Source organism: Setaria viridis, chromosome 4, assembly GCF_005286985.2.
Source record: "Setaria viridis chromosome 4, Setaria_viridis_v4.0, whole genome shotgun sequence".
NCBI lineage: Eukaryota > Viridiplantae > Streptophyta > Magnoliopsida > Poales > Poaceae > Setaria > Setaria viridis.
The window spans coordinates 32,107,400-32,121,786 of record NC_048266.2 but is presented as its reverse complement, the minus strand read 5'-3'; the positions used below and the strand labels follow the sequence as shown (position 1 = coordinate 32,121,786).

Sequence of the window (14,387 nt, the reverse complement as noted above, 5' to 3'; positions counted from 1 at the left end):
CCGATGCTGCCCGGCCACCTAGGTCTCCGCCTTCCTCGTCGTCTTCCTCCTCCATCCTCCTCTCTCCTACTCTCTTCTCTCTATCTGAAAGAAATGAAAAAAAGAGAACTCATGTAATGTCGCTATAAGCGTACCAAATTCACTGCGAAAAGAAAATCTCATAATTTCGATGGCCGGCCTCTAATATGCTCCAGCATTCCACTACTAAAACTGAACCGCATGAATGGTCATTCATCCGCAAAACGCTCGACCTACCCCACTATTGTATGCCGACCATGCATGCATGCAACTGTGTGATGAGAGAGAGAGAGAGAGAGAGAGAGAGAGAGAGAGAGAGAGAGAGAGGTGTACATACATCATATATATCTTTTCATCTGCCCTTGCTCATCATTCTGCTCACTACCCTCCCTCATGGAGGCCGAGCATAAAAACCCATCGCATGCTACCTCTAGGTCCCCTCCAATATGTTGTGCCCGGCCGGCCACAATCTTTTCTCAACCTCTTCATTCTTCACTGTGTTCTTGGCCTTGGCCTGCATCAAAGCTCCTGCATGGCTGACCTCTCAATAGCATAGCATATGTCAGTAGCTAAGTATTGTGCATCAACATGTGGCGATCTCTGAGATCCACATGTATACCATTTGCAAAGGTGTTTCATGACGCTTCCAATTAACCCTAACAATACTCAGAGACATACTGCCAAAAGTTTCTTTCGTCCTTTTCCACTATCCCTATGGTTTCTAGATTCATTCACTTCTGATCGCGGAGAGAGCAGGATATGATCTCGATCTGCTGGTATGTAATGATCCTTCTTATCTATTTTCTTATGATGAATATCTTTCTAATTGCATATAAAGATCATATACAATCTACTATATATCCGTTGATGAGCTTGATCTCTTGATTTATCTCGTGTCATGTCAAAGTTTTAGGTAATCAGACTATGAAGAATGCAAGAACCCACCACTATATAGTCTGCACGGCTCTACCTGCAACCATGAGAGCTCCATCTATCCATGCATGATCTCCGTGCATGGTTGATCAATGGAAAGAGCGATATTGGTGAGGTTCAATCCGATGGTAGATTTTACAACAGCTGTAAAATCAGTATCTGATTGAGCCGCGCCAATATCTCTTCCGCCTATTTGGGGTTTCTTCCTTCTGAACTGCAGTAAGGTGTCCCATTCATGGTATGCAGGTCAGCATCATAATTCTATCTATGTCATCCGCATTATTTTTCATTAAAGCCGCTAGTATATATTTCTGTAGACAATTAATTGTCATCAGATTTTCAGCAAGAGATTAATTAACTTGGTGTACGAATTTACACTGTCAAGGTTAATGCACAATCTCGTCCAAGATTTTATCCACTGTTCTTCATTGATTATGATGGCATATTTGGTATAAGTGCTAATGCAGAGCTATAGTTAATTGCTTCTTTCTAGTCTATATCCACAGAATATGATTGACACATCGATGTCAAAATTTTCAAAATGGAGTATTTGCAGGTTTCATTTTGCTTATTATTTGATCAATTTTTCAGTGTAGGATTCCCGTGTGCATATAGTTTCATTACTACTCAACCTGTATACACTAAGATTTAGTTCAATCTAGAATATAAAGTTCAGGTGCATCAAAACCTATATTGAAATTTTATGAACTCATACAAATGGATGCATTTGGATATGCCTTTCCCCTAGTTGAGTGCCCTTATTACATATGCAGAGATTTACCATCACTACTAGAAATTCAACATCCCGTCTCGACGCTCAGTACCGGTTGTATTTTGATGGCTAGTCCCTGAGGAGTCCCCCTGTGACCCCCTTTGGTACCGGGTGGAACTCTTTGGTACCGGGTGGAGACTTCACCCAGTACTAAAGGTCACCCATTAGTACCGGTTGAAGCCTCCAACTGGTACGAATGTGCCCGAGGGCCTATAGTACCAGGTGAAGGCCTTTACCCGGTACTAATGGGTGACCTTTAGTACGGAGTGAAGCCTCCACCCGGTACTAAAGAGGTATCTCCCCTGACGCGTCAGCTCCCCTTCTCTCTCTCACCCCACGCTCACCCCCCTCCCCACACGTACTTATCCGCTCGTCCCCCTCATCCAGCCTCTCACCCGCGCCTCTCTTCCCCACATAGATCGATCCCCTCGCCACCCCTCTCCTCCCCCCTCCTCTCACCCCTCACCTCTTACATGTGGTGAGGAGTGGCGAGGCAAGAAGGGAGGGCGCGGCAAGACGGCGGAGCATCGGTAGGGCGTGGCTGAGCAAGGAGCGGCGGTGGGGCAAGGAGTGGCGGAGCTCTGGCAGGAGAGCGCGGCGGCGGAGCGTCAGCATACATGGCGGAGCAAGGAGCGCGTGGATCTTGGAGTAGCAGCCACCTCTCCCTCAGATCCAGTGGCGGCGGAAACCGGCGGGCTAAGGAGCAGCGGCGACGGCAACCGGCGGCGGTGTCTGAGCAGCGTAAGTACGCCGCCTCCCTCCCTCCCTCCCTCTCTCTTTGGTGCGGGGCTCAGGTGCTATGCAGTCGGAGCTCCGGCGCTCGGGCGGACGGCGGCGGGGTGTGGCCGGGGCTTCGGTCGGCTGATTTCTTTTTTTATTTTTTTAATACCCCTTTATTACCGGTTATTTGGACCCTTTAGTACCGAAGTAGCAATACCGGTTGCACTAAAGGGGTTAGGAACCGGTACTAAAGGTGCTTTCCCTAGCAGAGTAAGCTGAGCTGCTGTTAGTGAATGGGAACTAGTTTTTGCGATCCTCAGCTCCATGACAGCTCCAGTCTATATGATGCAGAGGATGAACAAGGAAACTTGTCCTCAGCTCCATGACAGCTCCAGTCTATATGATGCAGAGAATGAACAGGGAAACTTGTCATCTTGGCCAATCAATATAGAAAAATTTACATGCATTGACAACACATGGTTAAACATAACTTGATCAATTCATCTGGAAAGATACTTTCATGGCATCTAAGTTTCTCAATTTAAAATAGTATACTTTTACAAAAGCTTGTCAGTCAAAGTGTCATACTGAAGACTTTGTCGATGTCCTAGTAAACTACTTAAATTTAGAATAAGATGGAGTGGCAATTAACCTTAATTAATTTGTCTTATGAGGAACGTATCTGTAAATCCTAGTGATTCTTTATATGCTCTTGAATGTCACCTCTCTCTCCTTTATATCTTCCTCATTGGACGATACTATTTTTTTTTCACATTATTAATCTTAACAATATTAATCCTAGTGAATTGGGTAAGAGAAGAGGCGTAGCAATATTTTTTTTTGGCAATGGTGGAGATATTTATTAATCTTAACAACATAGGGAACTTGGTAACTACTTTTGTAAGGCACATTTTTATTTGAAAATGTCAACTCACCATTTTTTTTTCACCGAGAACATTTAATAATGTACGTAAAAAAGTTATATCATCAATCGATATATTTAAAGTGATTTTAGAGCAATGTTCATTTTGTAGCTATTGACAATACAACATGTATTCATAATTTATATCTTACATTCTAGATTTTTGCCCCCTAAAGGTGTAGAGGCCGATATCTTGAATATTCCATTTTCTAAAAAATAACTCCTTAGATATTGCCTTAAAATGTTGTTTCCTTTTTTCTGTTTTAAGATGTTGTACATAGTATGGAATATTGACATATAATTTTTTTTTGTTACAGTCGTGTTTGAGCTTAAGTAAGACATCGCAATAACCTTAGCAATGTATTGTCTTGGTTTGCCAAAAAGTAATATAGAGTACGCCTGGGGGTGTCTGGCTTTTTCTAGAAAATGTTGAGTGGAAGTTGGAAAACATTATTAGTTCCTTCTATTTTTGTTGAGCAATGACCTAAGTTTCAGGCACCGGTGGAAAAATGGGCATTAATCCCGGTTGGATAGGCTCATATATCTCAAAAATCCAACCGGGACTAATCTTTTGAGATTAAAGGCCTCCCATTTAGTCCCGGGTCATTCACCCGGGACTAAAGACCTCCTTTAGTCCCAGTTGGTAATACCAACCAGGACTAAAGATTTTTTTCTTTTTAACCTGAATTCTTTTCCATATTAATTCTAATTATTTCTTCACTTATATATATATACCTATACATATACATCCTTAGCGTATACTACTTACATGTATACGCTCGTATTGTATGCATGTCGTATATATATTTCATGATAGTATATGCATAACATTAATTTTAACTACTATATATACAATTCTTAGTAGTTTATACACATCAAACTAGTATTTATACAACTAATATATATACAATAATTTGTCCTCATAATTCTTAGATCCTCCCATCGTGGTGTTGCTCGGTTCGGCTATTAGATGTCCATCGTAATAAAATTCTCCATTGGGATTTATCACCTCGCCCACCAGAAATCCTATGAGAGCTTCTTGGATTGCCAAAAGTCTCTCCTTCTCCAAGAGTTCTTATCTAATATGCATCATTTGTAATTTGGGAAGGTGTGAATGTTACACCAACAATTAAAAGATAATATGCATCATTTGTAATTTGGAAAGATGTGAATGTTACACCAACAATTAAATATAAGGAGCTAGAAAATGATTAATTATTAATAGGTTTATTTTATGTACAGTTATATTGTCCGATATCACCTTATCCCTCACGAAATGGTACATGTGCTCACAGACGTAGTATCCATATAAATTATTTCCTTGTTCCTGTCAAGCACTTTAGTGGAAAAAAACAAGTTATAAAATATTCGTGTTATAAAATGTACAAAATGTGCAAACTTCATACATACAGGGAACATTGTACTAAATGTAAGTTTTTCTTTGAAATCACCACGGTGATGCTTACAGAATCGTTTCCATACGCTGTGAATTAAAATAATGAATGATACAGTGTTAGGTGAAAGTTTAGGAATCAAACTTTTGCATAAAGATAAAGATATAGAATTATTACAAGTTAAGCATGTCTTGAATGTCTTGGTACTCGTCCTTTAGTTTCCTCAATGAATCAAACACAATAACGTTGCTTTGATCAATCATAATTATAAGGAGAATCTAGTGGAATCTGCGTACATAAATATTCATATTAGAACTAACTAATATTAATTAGGTAAGGAAAAGGAAAACGAAAATAGACGGTACCCACACTTACTTAAAGTTGTAAGGCTATAGTATGTATTGCTTGTAATTCTATTGCTCCAAGAATTTGTATATTCGGTTCAATGTATCCTTTGGCTGATCCCGAATCTGATCTTGGTTAATAAGCGTTGGGTCCATGAAGCTAACATTGAAGTACGATTCTTGGCGACACCTAGCTCTGAATTTGTATCCTACATAAAATGAAAGACAAAGTTAGTAGGGTGACACACACAAAATAATGATCTGAGCCAAAATTAACACCTAATAAACACACATTTACAGAACCCAGACGCTGATGAGGGAGACATCAAGGGTATCTTGATGGTACACTTCATAAATATCTCTGAATTTCAACCACAACAGTTTCTCACCTTCATCGAAAAAATCAATCGGTTTAACAAGAAGAGTGAACATGACCCTTTCCTTGGCTGACTGCTCCATGTACCACTGATGGAATTCATACATATTAGTTGAGACTTTCCGTACCAATTCAGGCCTGACTAGAGGCTTGCCTAACTCAAAGGGCCATTTAGGTACTACCTTTTCTGGAGGTGGCGGTTCAGCTCACCCTAGAACTTCAGCAAGCGAGAGACCTATGTCTTCCATAAACTCAATGACCTTGATTTGTTGTTCTAAAGGCATAGCTGCTATAGCTAGGGCGTCTTTATTTGCTTGCTGATCTTGTTGCCCGAGCTGGGGGACAGTACGATGACTCTCCTTATTTTTTCTTCCGATAAGACTTAACTAACGAACAATCGTAGTTCAATAGTAACATCTTCTTGACTTCTTTTTTCATGCCAATAAAAAACTTTAATTAAGCTGGATCTACTGGCTCAGACTCCATCTCCTTCGCTTTTCTTTCTACAATGATTTTTTCAAACGACTCCCTTACATATGCTTGCGATGCCTCCTCCAATTCCTCTGGAGTCATATCGCGTGCTAGCTTCTTAATAGGTTCAAACTTCTTTGTTTTCTTGCTTGGTTCTTTCACCTTTGGTTGCTTTGGCTTGGAAGACGGTGGTCAAGACTTCTTGAGAGGTGCTGCAGGTTCCTTGCTCGCACCAGACTTTAGTCCTGGCACTGCAGACGGTGATCGGGAGGGGTGTTTTGGTCATTATCGCTCGCACCTCCAGGATTCGATGGCGCTGGAGACGGTGATCAAGCAGGATGCGACGGTCCTGGTGGTAACGACGGTCCCAGTGGTGATGATAGTCCTGGAGGTGGATGTGCTGGAGATGATGGTCTTGAGTTCTGAGGGGATAGTGGCTGCGGGGGATCTATAGGAAGAAATGATGCCTCCTGGTCAAGGATAATGATGATGATGTAACGTTTGCACCATAGAATGATACCGTGAAGTGCATCTCCTAGTGTCCTTTCCCCGTCACCTCCTGGGAGGTCAAGCTTTAGGTCTTCACATTGACTATCACAAATCTGCTCTACCCCAACGCTGGAGTAGATAGGTGGAATCGCCATGCCATGGCTTGTTTGCCCTGGTAGGATTGGTAAAGCACTTCTGTACGCCACCTATACATATAGAAGAAACAAAGAAGTAATTAAACTCCCGAGGCATGGATCAATTGAGATAATTGTATAAATTATATATATGTATACCTTAATAGTGAGGTTGCCAAATGGTTTGTACAGCTCACATGAGGTGCGTTGAGTGATGTCATCCATAGGGTACCGTTGGTTGTTCTATGCAACCACGGGTAAGCTTGGCATGTTCTCATCGGGGACCCCTGTGGAAGCACAGCTATTTCGGCATTGAGAATGGCTAACGATGACATTGGGATCCGGCAGTGCTCCAGATTGGGCCATCTTAGTAACTGCTAGGTCCACTTGCCAATTAATTTTTTCCTGCATTCTTACATCTTGTCATGCACTTTAGCTTCTAACATGCTCCACCACCTCTCCTCTTGCTGTTCCTTTCTTCTCTTTTGGCTTCTGTATGTGTCGATGTCCCTACAGAAAGAAAACTTCCACGGAACCACCCCGAAGCCTCGGCAACGTCCTGGGTGTTCGAGATTCTAGAGCGCCAAAGTCAGCTCATCGTTCTCTCTATCAGGCTTGAACTTTCCCGCGTTAAAATCTTGAATGTTTTTGATAAGCCTGAGGGCCTTCTCACGTATTGTATCGTTGAAAATAAGTGCCCCATCCTTAGGGCTAAGGGTGCCTCCGTGAGCATAATACCAATTCTTGGATCGATCGGGCTAGTCAATTGTCGCTGGTATGATACCTCGATAGATTAGGTCTTGCTCCATCTTTCTCCATTTGGAAATTGCACTCTTGTAGCCACCTTGCCCTAGACAATGATGGTACTCCTTCTTCTGGGCATTGCCTGAGTTGACACGAACCTTGTGCACTATCTTCACTCCTCTGGTATTCTAGAAATGAGTTCCAGTGATCTCTTAAATCCATATTCTTCTTGAAGGTCTAAAATTGGGTTGCCATCTTCTTGAGCGTCCAGTCTTTCACAACATTTTCATCGATGTTGTCATCTTCTTGATATTGAAGAAGGATGGTGGAAATACCAACTCAAAGCTGACAAGACATTGTACCACATCATTCTGTAGCTTTAGTATCTTGGTTGGATCGATTGCCTTCTGCGAAATCGCATTGAGAAACACGCATAGTTTTATGAGCGCCAATCATACATTCTCTGGTAGAATACCTCTCAACACAACCAGAAGCAACTGGGTCATCAACATGTGACAGTCATGGGCCTTTAGATTTGTGAACTTCTTTTCTTTTTCATATTTATTATTCCCTTTATGTTCGAAGAGTACCCAGATGGAACCTTGATACTATTCATCCAGTCAAACATGGTATGCTTCTCTTCCTTGCTGAAAGTGTAACTGGCAGGACATAAGTAGTGTTGTCCTTTATCTCTCTTTTCCGGATGTAGGTCATCTTGTTGCTTCATATGTTTCACGTTCTATCGTGCTTCCAATGTATCTTTTGACTTCCCATAACAACACAGGAAGCCTAGCACGTTCACGTAAAGGTTCTTCGTCAGGTGCATCACATCTATTGCGTTGCGGATGTCTAGGATTTTCCAATAAGGTAGCTCCCAAAATATAGACTTCTTCTTCTACATCGGTGCACGTTCGTTATCATCGTTCAGAACAGGTTCTACCAAGACCCTTTCCAAGGGGGAGAATAAATGGATTAAAGTAGCTTCATCTTCAGGACTTAGTGTAGCTGGTCAGTAGTCACCGGTCTGACCGGTTAGAGGGACCGGTCTGACCGGTCTATCCTGTGGGCTGAGAGACGGTTCTGTAATGATTCATATGTGGACTTGATAACTTGTAATGTGTGCTACTATGTGTGTAGAACTTATTTATGCTCTTAAGTGACTTTGTGATAGTTTGATATGCATGTTATGGTTGATGATTGCTTTGTGTGTGTGCTGACTGGGCAAACCGGTTGACCGGTTTGACAGACCTGTCTCCAGCCTGGCCCTTGACAGCACACACGCTTATCTCTTGTTGAGTGTTCTTACATGTCATATGCATCACGAATTTTATATTATTACACATACTTGTTGCACCCCCACATATTCTGAGATATAGAGGAAGCTCCCGTGGTATTCATGTTTATGTGCATTTGGCATGTGAGGCCAAATTTTTGAAATTCCACTCAAAGCACATATTAAGGGGGAGCTTATGATATATCTAAGAATCTAAAAGTTCTTTATTGATATATTTGTAAGCTTTAATTGGGTTGTCATCAATCACCAAAAAGGCAGAGATTGAAAGTGCATCTAGGCCCCTAAGTGGGTTTTGGTGAATTGAATGACAAAATGATTAAAGAACTAACTTGTTTGCTTGAGATTGTGAGCATGGTTTTATTCTCATATTTATGATGTGATATTGTCTCATAAGTTGAATATGTATTATATGGATTACAGTAAAGAAAAGTAAGCAAGTATGTGATCCCATGATGAAATTACATGATCATTGACAAGTAAAGGGATCATTAAGAAAAGAATAGTGATATTATCAAATGGATATTGTAAGACTTCATTGCATATGATAAAAAGACATTAGCTTATGTGTTACATATTGGTCTTGTTCTTGGAAGCTTGTAATTCATAAGATATTATTTATCAATCAAGAACAAGCACTTGAAGAGGATTTCAAATGAGATTTCATTATTGATGTCAAAAGCAAAGCTAAACTCAAGGTGGCAAGAATAGGTGAAGAAATAAAGCAAGATACTAGAGTGAGGGACTAAGCAAGATTTGATCAAGAGACGGCTTGGACTATGTGCGTTTTGCTAAGGTGAAGTGGCTAGTATCCGCGGGGTTTCGAAGTATCATATCTAAGCCTTACCGAGGGAAGCAATGCAATGCATCTAATCTATTGTGATTGATAAAATGGAGTGACTTAAGGATTCAAGTATACCTTATCATGAATGAGGGAAAATCTTAAGTCAATAGCTCAATATGGATGTGCTCAAGATGATAGCTATGTTGAGAGCCCTCAAATGACTATTGATCAAAGTATGGCATGGATGAATACTTACAAGCTCAAGTAGATGATATAGTGTCTATATTTATTTTTGAGTATAGGTATGTCGTACTATCAAGAGGGATGCAAGATTAGCTAATTGACAAGACCAAAAGTGCTCTTAGTTGACCTATGTCAAATTCTCCTTAAGAAAACCCTTGAGTGAGCTATCTATCGTAGCTCAGCTAACAATGGTCGATTCAACCAGTGGGTGGACCAAGAGTGAGTGTTTAAGAGTTATTGGGCTAACTCAGTCAAACCGGTCTGACTGGTTTGGCAGACCGGTCTGACAGGTCTAAGGGCAATGCCTAGGTTTTGAAACTAGACCGGTCTGACCGGTCTAGCAATTGGTCTGACTGGTTTGATCAGCTCTAACGGCTAGTTTCTGGTTTGTGGGGGTATATATACCCCTTGGCTCCCTCCTTGTTGGGCTGCTGGTTACACATGACCTTGACATCATCTAGTGACCAGAAAAGCTCTCCCCAATGTCTCTTTGTGAGAATTGAGTGATTTTTGAGAAATCTTTGAGTTGGGTTGAGAGAGTGATCTTGTGTGAGCATTAGTGAGTTGAAAAGAGCAATCGATAACTTGAGCACTTGTGGTTCGCGTCGAGAAAGCCTTTGAAGCATTTGTTACTCTTGGAGGTGTGCCTCCTAGACGGCTAGGCGTTGTCGGCTATCTCCCATGGTATGGTGAGCAACGGCAAGTTTGTGAGGGCTACAATCTTGCCTCTGCAAGGAAAAAAATCATCCAGTGGAGACGAGGAAAGTGGTTGAAAGAGATCCGGCTTGTTGGAAGGGAGTTGAAATGGACTCGTATTCCAATAGGCTCCTCAATGGAGATGTAGTATTCATTGCGGTGAATCTAAACTTCGGATAAACAAATCCTTGTGGCTACATTTGGTTTGCTTCACTTGTTGATTTCTAGCAATTTACTTGTGCTTCCACTTCGATCTACTTAGGTGTGCTTGTCTTGTGTGCAAGGACTACTTTGCCCTGTTGGAAATCATCTACAGAAGCCACTCTCCAAGTTTGGTTGGTGCTAGAAGTCAAGGAGGGACTCGAGCAGCACTTGGTGTGCCACTCTGCCTGGATCGGTCTGACTGGTCTGGTGAACCGGTATGACCGGTTTGGCCTGAGCAATGCTGCTGAGTGGGTTGAAGTTTTATAAATTGGTCAACTCGCCTATTCACCCTCCTCTAGGTGACATATCGGTCCTTTTCAAGGGCATGGCAGAGTAAGGAGCGGTGGTGGGGCAAGGTGCGGTGGAGGCAAGAAGGGAGGGCGCGATGAGGCGGTGGAGCATCGGTAGGGCGTGACAGAGCATGGAGCAGCGGAGCTCCAGCGGGAGGGCTCGGCAGTGGAGCGTTGGCAGGCTTGGCAGAGCAAGAAGTGCGTGGATCTTGGAGTAGCGGCCACCTTTCCCTCAGATTCAGCGGCGGCGGCAACCAGCGGGCTGAGGAGCGGCGGTGGCAGAACCAGCGGTGGTGGCTGAGCAGCGTAAGTACGCCACCTCCCTCCCTCCCTCCCTCCCTCCCTCTCTCTCTCTATCTGGTACGGGGCTCAGGTGTTGTGCGGCCGGGGCTTCGGGGCTCGGGCGAACGGCGATGGGATGCGGCCTGGGCTCCGACGCTTTGGCGGACGGTGGCGGGGTGTGGCCAAGGCTCCAGTGCTCTGGCGGACAGTGGTGGGGTGGGGCCGGGGCTATGGTGCTTGGGCAGACGGCGGCGGGGTGTGGCTGGGGCTCCGGCGCTGTGGCGAACGGTGGCGCGGTGCGGCTGGGGTACGACCAAGGCCCCAATCGACGGATTTCTTTTTTTATTTTTTTAATACTCCTTTAGTACCAGTTATTTGACCCAGTACTAAAGGTTCCCCTTTAGTAACGAAGGAGCAATACCGATTGCACAACCGATACTAAGGTGGAACCAATACAGAATGCGCTTTCCCCAGCAGCGATATCGCATAATTGTGTGACATCTAGTTTGGCACCCTCAAGATTTAGATTAAGCTCTGCCACTTATTTTGAAGAATAATTGTCTAACGAGAGGGGAAGACTATTACAATCACAATAAACTTATTTTACTACAACATTAGGAGTATGGTAGAAATCAACTGAGAATACCATTCAGTTTTTTTTCTTTTTAAGAAAAATTATTATTCAGATTGGGAGTTGAAATCATGTATTCAAACTGCATGACAGTGATTCAAGCCCTTTTAAGTGTGCATCATTGGTTGGCATTCTCCTTTCGAGCTTATGGTGGAAGCGGAACAAAAGATATCCTTCCATTGAAAAAGGAGTCAATTCCCTCAGTGCCATAAAAATTTACATGAATTCCTTCACTGCCATAAATTTTCTCGAAACTCCTTCAGTACCATTGAAATTTAGACTTATCTCCTCATTACCATTCTGTCCATAATTCCATCCATGTGGTGTTAAGTGTGCTCGCCTACCTGTTGGTGCCCCTCCCAATCTCCTTTCTCTTCTCTCCCCCACTTTTCTCTCTCTTACTCACGGAGCTTCCTTTTCTTCTTCGATGAGGGCATGAGGACATCGGAGGAGGGAGCTTGTGATGGGAAGGCCCTGGCATGGCTGTAGATGTGGATGTTGTTGGCAAGGGACTCGGGGGATGGAGTGGTTCACGGACGCGTTCCAGCCCAGCGCGCGCTCGTGTGGTGTGCTCGCATTGACTGCTCCTATTGCGGCGGCTACACGGCCGTGCAGACAAGCGCCACGGTGACGGCAGCTAGTGCCAGGAGCAGCACGAGCACACCCATTCTTTCTAGGTCGCGCCACGACAGTGGCGTGCGGCAAACGGGCAGGAGTGGAACACGCCACTATGGGCCTCGATGGACCCGCGCGCTGCTGATGCACGTCGAGGCATTGCGCCATGGTGTGGTAGGAAGAGCAGCGAGTGGAGCAAGATGGGCTGGGACAAGATGACTTTTCATTGGCTTATGTGGGCTGAGCTACCGCTGCCATGCGCACTGCTGGTGAAATGGACCTGAATTCCCATTTCTGAGAATTTAAACCTACGCATCTCCGTGGTAGTCTTAGGAAGGCTACCACGTGCGAATCCCTATCTTAGGTAGTACAAATCCATACCAACACAAAAATATGGAGCAACAACAGAGTACAAATATCATAAGTAACGAGTACATCTCTTCGACACATGCTAGTACAAGTCCATCAGGACTGAATCATAAACAGTAAAACATCTACGCAGCGAAAACATAAACTATGGTGAACTCCATCTCCAAAGGTGGCTCGAGTGAAGGACCATCCCTAGTCTTCCCATCTGTTGTACAGCTGTACCCACATGGATGGAGCCTAAACGGTAGCGATCCGTCCAAACCCCACCTAATAGCCGGAGCCCTAGTAGGTGGATAGCCCTCTCCTGTTTCCTTGAGTCTGGAACTATCCTCAACTGTAGGGTACACTGTCACCAGTGAGGACCTCGAAGCTGTGAAACCTACCCACACCGGGGTGCAGTTTGGTTAGAGCAGGCCAACGCCTCGAACTCCTTACACGATCCTCTAATCCACGTACAGGCTGAGCACTATCCACCACTAGTCTCGGATAGAAGGCCCATAACGTAAGCGAGCGGTATGTATGAAAATAGATGCTGTGATTGGTGGTAAACTGACTCGGTCCTTAAGCGGCTGAGAGCAAGCTGTAACGATTGAGCTCTCGAATGAACATCGTTAAGATCAGCAAGATCATTAGAGTCTTATTGAGCTGATGAATTAGTAGCTTTGACAGCAAAAAGACCACAATGACCTTAAGGAGTTAAACTGCTGTTTACATTCTAAACCACATTTTTGCACAACAACTTTAAGTTTCACCAACAAGAAAGTTGTCCAACTGGTTAAATACCAGCAACCTTGGTTCTCAAATTTTGTTTTTCCTTAGCCAGCCAGAGCTCTAAATCTGTGAGACAAGTTCAACCTTGGAGCCTTTTTACTCCAATCCGTTGTGATCTTGATCTAATTTCTTTGGCAAAGTTGTGCACGAGTTCAAGGTCAGAAACTTGTTAAAGGGTTCAATTGCTGCATGATTCAAATTTTTGGAGAAGAGTTGCAAAGCAAGTAACTGCTCTGTCCTCTTCGCGCCCCGAACCAGAGCACCCTGTGCGATGTCGCCACATGGCACGCCACCACCAGCAGCTCGCCGGCAACCAACCCGCAGCCGTGATGCGACGGGACAACGCTAGCACTGCCCAATCATGCCAGCAGGCCATCCCTCCTCTCGGTTCCAAATCCCCGTCGCCCAATCCCGCTCCAGCTCTCCCCTCGCCGCGAACGCCACACCGCCGAAGCTCACCGGCGTATGCCTTCGCCCAATAACCAGCGTGACGCGACCACACGCGCGCGCAGACCTAGCAAATCCATGTGCCCAGCAAACTCGCTTTGCCCCAGCCCCCAAATCCTTGCTGCCCAACCAGGGCAAGATTGCGTCCGAGCTCGCCAATTGAGGCGCCGACCAATCGCTGCCGCGACAGAGCACTTCCTTCTCCCTCGATTTTATCCTCTCGCCCACTCGAGCTCGTTTCCTTCCTCTAAACACTTCCGCGCATCTATAAAAAGGTACCAAAGCCTCTTACCAGAGTTCCCTTCACCACCACCGCCATTGCCGCACTACCTACTCTGTTTTTCTCCACCTCACTCACCGCCGCACTTGGAGCTGCCACTCCGGCAAGCCCCGCGCAACGACTCCTTCACCGTCAGCTTCGCCTTGGTCACCTAGAGCTCGCCGACC

The 14,387-nt window shown here is 44.2% G+C and overlaps 1 long non-coding RNA gene across 1 annotated transcript; it reads left to right on the top strand.

Moving 5' to 3' along the window:
- Window positions 1–373: 373 nt before the first annotated feature.
- On the top strand, window positions 374–6,682 carry LOC117851906 (uncharacterized). Its single transcript, XR_004639669.2, has 2 exons — window positions 374–794; window positions 926–6,682. It is a non-coding gene; the product is annotated as an uncharacterized lncRNA (long non-coding RNA).
- The last annotated feature ends 7,705 nt before the right edge of the window (window positions 6,683–14,387 follow it).